The sequence below is a fragment of the Rhinopithecus roxellana genome, chromosome 6 (assembly GCF_007565055.1).
Source record: "Rhinopithecus roxellana isolate Shanxi Qingling chromosome 6, ASM756505v1, whole genome shotgun sequence".
In the NCBI taxonomy this organism is placed as follows: Eukaryota; Metazoa; Chordata; class Mammalia; order Primates; family Cercopithecidae; genus Rhinopithecus; species Rhinopithecus roxellana.
This window is the reverse complement of record NC_044554.1, coordinates 1,941,859-1,951,026: the sequence shown is the minus strand read 5'-3', so window position 1 is coordinate 1,951,026 and position 9,168 is coordinate 1,941,859. Positions and strand designations below refer to the sequence as shown.

The following is a 9,168-nucleotide window of genomic DNA, read 5'->3' as shown; positions in this document are numbered from 1 at the left end:
GGGTGTGAGCCACCATACCCAGCACACGTTTTCATTTCAAAAAGGAGAAATAGGCCAAAAGAAGTAACAGGCCCAAAGTAAGTCCAAACCCAACAAGGCGGACAAATTGAATCTTAAGACCCAGAATAATCTTTTATTTCCTGCACTGCTACCTGGACACATTGGGAGGGTTGAGTCCCCAAAGCGTAGAGCAGCCCTGCCTCTCTAGAGCTAGCACTATAGGGCTACTATACTGCTGTGGCCACTGGGCTCAGTTCACGCAGCAGCTGTCATGGGTTGAAGTATCATGCCTTCAGCTCTCCCAGGCTGGAGTTGCACATTATTCACTCTATAGTTCAGCAAGGTACAGTGGCTCATGCCTGTAATCCCAGCACTTTGGGAGGCCGAGGTGGACGGATCACCTGAGGTCAAGAGTTTGAGACCAGCCTGGCCAACATGGTGAAACCCCATCTCTACTAAAAATACAAAAATTAGCTGGGTGTGATGGCACACACCTGTAATCCCAGCTACTCAGGAGGCTGAGGCAGGAGAATCACTTGAACCCAGGAGGTGGAGGTTGCAGTGAGCCAAGATTGTGCCACTTCACTCCAGCCTGGGTGACCGAGCAAGACTCTGTCTCAAAAAACAAACAAACAAATACAAAAAACACTCTACAGTTCTTGGATCTCAGAGGTGGCCCCACTCTCACAGCTCCACTAGGCATTGCCCTGGTGGGGGGCTCTCTGCAATAGCTCCACCTCTGGGACAAACTTCTGCCTGGGACTTCCCGGCTGCTCAATACGTTTGAAATCTAGGTGGAGGCCACCATAGCCCCACAGCTTATATTCTGCACATATGCTGAGTTAGCACTGTGTGGAGGCCACTATGGTTTATAATCCTTTATCTTTTGGAGTGGTGGCTGGACCCACTTAAGCTATTGAAGTTGGTTGTATTCGTCCATTTTCATGCTGCTAATAAAGACATACCTGAGACTAGGTAATTTATAAAGGAAAGAGGTGGACACTCTGTTCAGCATGGCTGGGGAGGCCTCACAATCATGACGGAAGGCAGAGGAAAACCAAAGGCACATCTTACATGGCAGCAGGCAAGAAAGCGTGTACAGGGGAACTGACCTTTTATAAAACCATCAGATCTCATGAGACTTATTCACTACAGCATGGGAAAAACCCGCTCCCATGATTTGATTACCTCCTACTGGGTCCCTCCCACAACATGTGGGGATTATGGGAGCTGAAATTCAAGATGAGATTTGGGTGGGGACACAGCCAAACCATATTATTGATTTTTCTCCAGGATCCCCCATATAAGTCAGTGGATGCAGATGGATACTTGTCACAGAGGGCACCACTGAGGTCCAGACACTGAATACACTGAAGTCCCAGCTCCCACCCTGCCGGGATACTCTGTCCCACCTGCCAGGACCTCCCCTCAGCCACCTCCCTCTTCAGGAGGTACCCATATATTCAAGAGAGAGTTTTCATAATTTTCTTTTTTTCTTTTTCTTTTTTTTTTGACAGAGTCTTGCTCTGTCGCCCAGCCTGGAGTGCAGTGGCAAGATCTCAGCTCACTGCAACCTCCACCTCACGGGTTCAAGCGATTCTCATGCCTGAGTCTCCTTAGTAGCTGGGATTACAGGCACACACCACTATGCTCATTTTTTGTATTTTTAGTAGAGACAGGGTTTTGCCATGTTCTCCAGGCTGATCTTGAACTCCTGACCTCGAGTGATCTGCCTGCCTTGGCCTCCCAAAGTGCTGGGATTACAGGCGTGAGCCCAGCCAGTTTTCATAATTTTCTTTACTTCCACTGCGATGGAAGAACTGGTTTCAGAGAAAGCCATCCTGGAGAGGTGAGGTGGCCCCACCAGGAACAGGTTTCAATCAGGTGTTTCGGAGGCAGTGATGCGTGTGCACCCTGGTGAGAAGGAGCGTGGCATGAACATCAGGAGCCAGACTTCACCTGGGAGAAGGAGAGGCCACAGGTGGGGCTGAAGGAGCAGTTCTCACAAGCGATCCTGTGGGCACTGGGGCCACACCACGTACCTTGGTGCACGAGTGTCAATGTGGCTCGTGCAGAGTGGGGTAGAGGACTCAGGATATTAAAAGCATCAAGGAATCCAGGGGAGAGCCACCGCACCCAACTTTACTTTCACCCACAGGCTGATGCAGCCCAAGAAAATGTTACTCCACAACGACCTCAATTCTGCACAGAGAACCTGTTTGCCAGGCCCTTGCCACAGGCTGTAATCTCAAAACGGGGGCCGTCAAGGCTTGTTAGAATACCTGGGACTGAGAGGAAAATAATTTTTTTTTTGAGACAAGGTCTTGCTCTGTCACCCAGGCTGGAAAGTAGTGGTATGATCATAGCTCACTGCAGCCTCTATCTCCCAGGCTCAAGCCATCCTCCTACCTCAGCCCCAGAAATAGCCAGAACCACAGGTGCACACCACCATGCCCGGCTAAGAAAATAATTTAAACATTTTATTTATTTATTTATTTTGAGACAGAGTCCCACTCTGTCGCCCAGGCTGGAGTGCAGTGACACAATCTCGGCTCACTGCAACCCCGTCTCCTGGGTTCAAGCGATTCTCCTGCCTCAGCCTCCCAAGTAGCTAGGATTACAGGTATGCACCACCACGCCCAACTAATTTTTGTATTTTTAGTAGAGACAGGGTTTCACCATGTTGGCGAGGTTGGTCTCGAACTTCTGACCTCAGGTAATCCTGCCGCCTCAGCCTCCCAAAGTGCTAAGATTATAGGTGTGACCCAATGCACCCAGCCTAATTTAAACATTTTAAAATCTTGTTTTAATTTTGAAATAAAATCTCAATTTGGTTTTTAAAAAGCTCTGCCTGAGTGGTGATGACTCACATCTGTAACTTCAGTACTTTGGGAGGCTGAGGTGGGAGGAACCTCCCAGAGTTCAAGACCAGCCTGGCCAACATAGGGATACCCAGTATATCTAAAATAATAATAATATAATAATAATAATAATAATACAAAAATTATCCAGGTCTGGTGGCGGGCACCTGTGATCCCAGCTACTTTGGAGGCTGAGACAGAAGGATCACTTGAGCCTAGGAGGTCAGGGTTGCAGTGAGCTGAGACTGCACAACTGCACTCCAACCTGGGCAACAGAGTGAGACCCTGACTCAAAAAAAAAAAAAAAAAAATAGTGCTTGGTGCCACATGCCAGGAACCACAATGACAACAAGTCAGAAGGGTGTTGAGTCAGGGCCCACCAAGAGTTAGCAGGGAGTCTGACCCTGGGGACCCTGCCCTTTTCCAGAAGGTGGAGGTGCAGAGAAGCTCGAAAGGATCACGGCTTCTCACCCTAGCCCTCAACCCCCCTTACATCAGCAACTCTCAGCACAGCCAACTGGACAGCTCACACCAATAAATTAAACCTTCTTATTTCTTGTAAGGCACAGTGGCTCACGCCTGGAATCCCAGCACTTTGGGAGGCCGAAGTGAGAAGATCACTTGAGGCCAGAAGTTCAAGACCAGCATAGGCAACATAGTGAGACCCTGCCTCTACAGAAAATTAAGTGGAAGCTGTGGCATGTACCTGTGATCCCAGTTACTCGGGAGGCTGAAGCAGGAGGATCTCTTGAGCTCAGGAGGTTGAGGCTGCAGTGGACTACCACACAACTGTACTCCAGCCTTGAGGACAAAGCAAGACCTTGTCTCATAATAAAACAAAAGAAGCAAGCCAGCAGGTCTAATCCAGACTTAAGAGGAGGGTATCAGCCAGGCACAGTGACTCGTGCCTGTAATCCCAGCACTTTGGGAGGCCAAGGTTGGCAGATCATGTGAGATCAGGAGTTCAAGACCAGCCTGGCCAACATGGTAAAACCCTGTCTCTACTAAAAATACAAAAATTAGCTGGGTGTGGTGGCATGCACCTGTAATTCCAACTACTTGGGAGGCTGAGGCACAAGAATCACTTGAACTTGGGAGGTGGAGGTGGCAGAGAGCCAAGATCACGCCACTGCATTCCAGCCTGGACAACAGAGCAAGACTCCACCTCAAAAAAAAAGAAAAGGCCCTTCAAACTGAGCCATCTGCACAATGCCTGAATTTATGTTTGCACAGAAACATGGTTAGAAAAAGTATCCTAGTTATGCTGCAATGAAAAATGTCTACCTGTAACATTCACTATTTCTTGCAGACACCTATACCCTGTGGAAAGGGTGAAAAGCTCAGAAGATTCTATTGTCTATTTGATTTTATTTATTTATTTTTGAGGCAGGGTCTTGCTCTGTCATCCTGGTTGGAGTGCAGTGGCACAATCATAGCTCACTGCAGCCTCAAACTCTTGGGCTCAAGTAGTTCTGCATCAGCCTCCCAAGTAGCTAGGACTACAGATTTGCACCACCACACCTGACTATTTGTTTTTTTTTTTTTTTTTTTTTTTTTTTTTTTTTTTTTTTTTGGTAGAGATGGGGATCTCACTATGTTAGCCAGTCTGGTCTCAAACTCTTAGACTAGAGTGATCCTCCCACCTTTGCCTCCCAAACAGATGATGGGATTACAGGCCTGAGCCACCACGCCTGGCCATCTACCCTAAATGCTAGTTAACTGCTTTGATGGACTGGGCACAGTGGTTCATGCCTGTAATCCTAGCACTTTGGGAGGCTGAGTCGAGTGGATCACGAGGTCAGGAGTTTGAGAACAGCCTGGTTAACACAGTGACACCCCATCTCTACTAAAAATACAAAAAATTAGCTGGGTGTGGTGGGCACCTGTAATCCCAGCTACTTGGGAGGCTGAGGCAGGAGAATCGCTCGAACCTGGAAGGTTACAGTAAGCCAAGATCGCACCACTGCACTCCAACCCAGGTGACAGTGAGAGACTCCGTCTCAAAAGAAAAAAAAAACAAAAAACCAAAAAACTGCTTTGATGAAAACTAAAGAGTAAACTGTAAATAAAAATTGGCCTAATTTTTGTTTGTTTCTTTTTTGTTTTTGTTTCTGAGATCAAGTCTCACTCTGTTGCCCAGGCTGGAGTGCAGTGGCATGATCTCGGCTCACTGCAGCCTCTGCCTTTCAGGTTTAAGTGATTCTCATGCCTTAGCCTCCCAAGTAGCTGGGATTACAGATGCCTGCCACCACGCCAGGCTAATTTTTGTATTTTTAGTAGAGATAGACTTTCACCACATTGGCCAGGCTGGTCTCGAGCTCCCAACCCCAAGCAGTCCACCCGCCTCAGCCTCCTAAAGTGCTGGGATTATAGGTGTGAGCCACCATGCCCAGTCAAGATTAGGCCTAATTTTTAAAGTCACCTGAAGCATAGAAAATGTTTCTCCATTTATTAATCTACTTTTTATTTTTTTCTGAGACAGGGTCTCGCTCTGTCACCCAAGCTGGAGTGCAGTGGCATGATCATGAGTCACTGAAGCCTCGCTCTCTTGGGCTCAAGCAAGATCTTCCTGCCTCAGCCTTCCAAGGGCGGGGACTACATGCGTGCACCACCATACCCAGCTGATTTTTTAGTTCTTGTAGAGACAGGGGTCTCACTATGTTGCCCAGACTGGTTTTGAACTCTTGGGCTTGAGAGATCCTTCCACCTTGGCTTCCCCAAATGCTGGGATTACAGGCATGAGCCACCACACCTGGCCTCACATATTTTGAAGTCTAAAACACCAAAGATATTTTTAAGGAGCTGAACAAACCAGTAATTTTTAAAGAAAAAAGTAGTGGGAGTATCTAGTACAACCAAAACCAAGCATCAAAGTCAGCAGTTAAACATTCCAGGCTGGGCACAGTGGCTCATGCCTGTAATCTCAACACTTTGGGAGGCCCAGGCAGGAGGATTGCTTGAGCCCTGGAAAGCGGAGGTTGCAGTGAGCCACGAACATGCCACTGAATTTCAGCCTGGAAGACACAGTGAAGCCCTGTCTCAAAAATAAGTTAACTAATAAATAAATCCAGAACCAGTGCTCACTTCAGCAGCACATAAATTAAAATTGGCATGACATGGAGAAGATGAGCATGGTACCTGGGAAAGGACACACAAATTCATTAAGCATTTCATATTTTTAAAAAAACATTTCAGAACCAAGAAAATAAATGAATCAAAAGAAAAGGGAAGACCCTGGTGATTACTTTGATATTAGAAAAAATCAGCTGGGCGTGGTGGCTCATGCCTGTAATCCCAGCAATTTGGGACGCTGAGGTGGGTGGATCACTTTAGGTCAGGAGTTCGAGACCAGCCTGGCCAACATGGTGAAACTCCGTATCTACTAAGAGTACAAAAATTAGGCTGGGTGCGGCAGCTCATGCCTGTAATCCCAGCACTTTGGGAGGCCGAGGGGGGCGGATCATCTGAGGTGAGGAGTCCAAGACCAACCTGGCCAACATGGCACCACTGCACTCCAGCGTGGCAACAGAGTGAGACTCTGCCTCAATAATAATAATAATAATAATAAAACCAATTGCAGATAGACCATAGACCTAAATGTGAAAAGGTAAAAACAATAAATCTTTTAGAATTGCTCTGTTCATGTATGGCTATTGAGCACTTGAGATGTGCTATTAAGTGTAAAATTTGCACTGAATTTTAAGCACTTAGTAGGAAAAAAAACTAAAAATAATCTCAATTTTAACATTAAAATTTTGAAATAATAATTTGGATATACTGAGTTAAACATTACTAAAATTAGTTTTATCTGATTATTTTTGTTCTCTTAATGTGGATACTAGACAATTTTAAATTGTATATGTGGCTTCCTATTTTTATTGGACAGCACTAATCTAGAAGGTAATAGAGACATATACCTTCAGGACATCAAATTAGGAAAAGATCTGTTAAATTGTATTTCAAAAGCATGAATCAGGGCAGGCACAGTAGCTCACACCTGTAATCCCAGCACTTTGAGAGACTGAGGTGGGCAGATCACCTGAGGTCGGGAGTTCGAGATCAGCCTGATGAACATAGTGAAACCCCCTGTCTACTAAAAATACAAAATGAGCCAGGCGTGGAGGCACATGCCTGTAATCCCAGCTGCTCAGAAGGCTGAGGCAGGAGAATCGCTCAAACCCAGGAGACAGAGGTTGCAGTGAGCCGAGATCATGCCATTGCACTCCAGCCTGGGCAACAAGAGTGAAACTCCGTCTCAAAAAAAAAAAAAAAGCATGAATCATAAAGGAAAAGACTAATAGATTAATATCTGACCACACTGAAATTTTGCTGTCAAAAGACATAATTGAAAGACTAAAAAGCCACAGAGAGGAAAATACATTTGCAGCACCCACAACTCTGAAAGGACTTACATCAATAATATATAAACTCCAGCCAATTGATAAAGAAAAGACAACCCAGTAGAAACACAGGAAAACATTTGGAACAGATGCTTCACAGAAGAGAATCATTAAATGACCATTAAACACGAAAAAGTGTTCAGCCTCATTAATAAATCAGAAAATGCACATTAAAACCATAATGAGATACCACTACAAACCCACCAGAATTACTACAATTAAAAGAGTCGACAAGATTGTAGAGCAACAAGAATATATATTTATTCTTGCTTTTAGATGTCTCTCTCTCTAAATATAAATGTGCACCCAGAGACATCTAAAAACAATGGGCATGACAGCATTATTTGTAATAGCCCAGGCTGAAACAACCCAATGTCCATTCGCAGTTGAAGGACTAAATAAACTGTGGTGTATCACAGAAGGGCACAGTACACAGTAATGAAAAAAAAGAAACCACAGCTATATATAGCAGTGTAAATGAATCTCATAAGCATAATGTTGAGCAAAAGAAGCCCAACACAAAAGCATGCAAACTGCATAATTCCATTTATATAAGGTAAAAACAAAAACAAACCCAGCTAAGGGGATCTACAGTGTTAGAAGTCAGGATGGGGGTTCCCTTGAGGAGGAAAGAGAAGACAATGTTGGCCGGGTGCGGTGGCTCACGCCTGTAATCCCAGCACTTTGGGAGGCGGAGGCGGGTGGATCAAAAGATCAGGAGATTGAGACCAGCCTGAAACTCCGTCTCTACTAAAAATACAAAAAATTAGCCGGGCATGGTGGCAGGCGCCTGTAGTTCCAGCTACTCGGGAGGCTGACACAGGAGAATGGCTTGAACCAAGGAGGCGGAGCTTGCAGTGAGCCAAGATCATGCCACTGCACTCCAGCCTGGGTGACAAGTAAGACTCCGTCTCAAAAAAAAAAAAAAAAAGAAGACAATGTTTGGGAAGGGGTATGGGTATTCTGGGGTGCTGTTAATGTTCTATTTCTTGACTTGTGTGTTACAAATGTGTATTTTGGGCTGGGTGTGGTGGCTCACACCTGTAACCCCAGCATTTTGGGAGGCCAAGGCACGTGGATCACCTGAGGTTAGGAGTTCAAAACCGGCCTGGCCAACATGGTGAAACCCCATCTCTACTAAAAATACAAAAAATTAGCTGGGCATGGTGGCGGTGCCTGTAATCCCAGCTACTCAGGAGGCTGAGGCAGGAAAATCACTTGAACCCAGGGGGCAGAGGTTGCAGTGAGCTGAGATCATAGGACTGCACCCTAGCCTGGGTGCGAAACTCTGTCTTAAAAAAAAAAAAAAGTGTATTTTATGATGAATTTGTATGATCCATGCATTTTTGAGGACAGCACCTTTTTGTGATACACAATAAAAAGGTTTTTATTTTGTATTATTTCGAAATATTTTTAAAATTTAATATCTAAATATGCTATTTTAGATATTCAAAATTTCTTATGATGGCTTCACTTTTCCATCATAACATCTTTGTGATTAAATCAATTAATGTGATTAAATCAATCCATTTTTGTAGTTGGGTCGGTTCTGTGATTGAGTCTTTTTGTGCCCCAACAGTCTTTAAGAGTGCCAATAAGTATATATACGTGTAATTTTTAAAAATAATTGTATAATTTCAACTTTTATTTTAGATTTAGAGAGTCCATGTGCAGGTTTGTTACATGAGTATATCGCGTGATGCTGAGGTTGGAGGTATGAACGATCCCATCATCCAGATAGTGAGCATGGTACCCAATAGGTGGCTTTTCTGCCTTCCCCCTTTCTTCCCTCTACCCCCTCTAGTAGCACCCTATGTCTGCTGTCCCCATCTTTATGTCCATATGTACCCAAAGTATGTCCATATGTCCCACTTGTAAGTAAGAACATGTAGCATTTGGTTTTCTGT

At 44.9% G+C, this 9,168-nt stretch overlaps 1 non-coding gene across 1 annotated transcript; it reads left to right on the top strand.

Annotated features, from left to right (window-relative positions):
- The first annotated feature begins 5,937 nt into the window (after positions 1–5,937).
- On the top strand, positions 5,938–6,041 carry LOC115898437. Its single transcript, XR_004058171.1, has one exon. It is a non-coding gene; the product is annotated as a U6 spliceosomal RNA (small nuclear RNA).
- Positions 6,042–9,168: the final 3,127 nt, after the last annotated feature.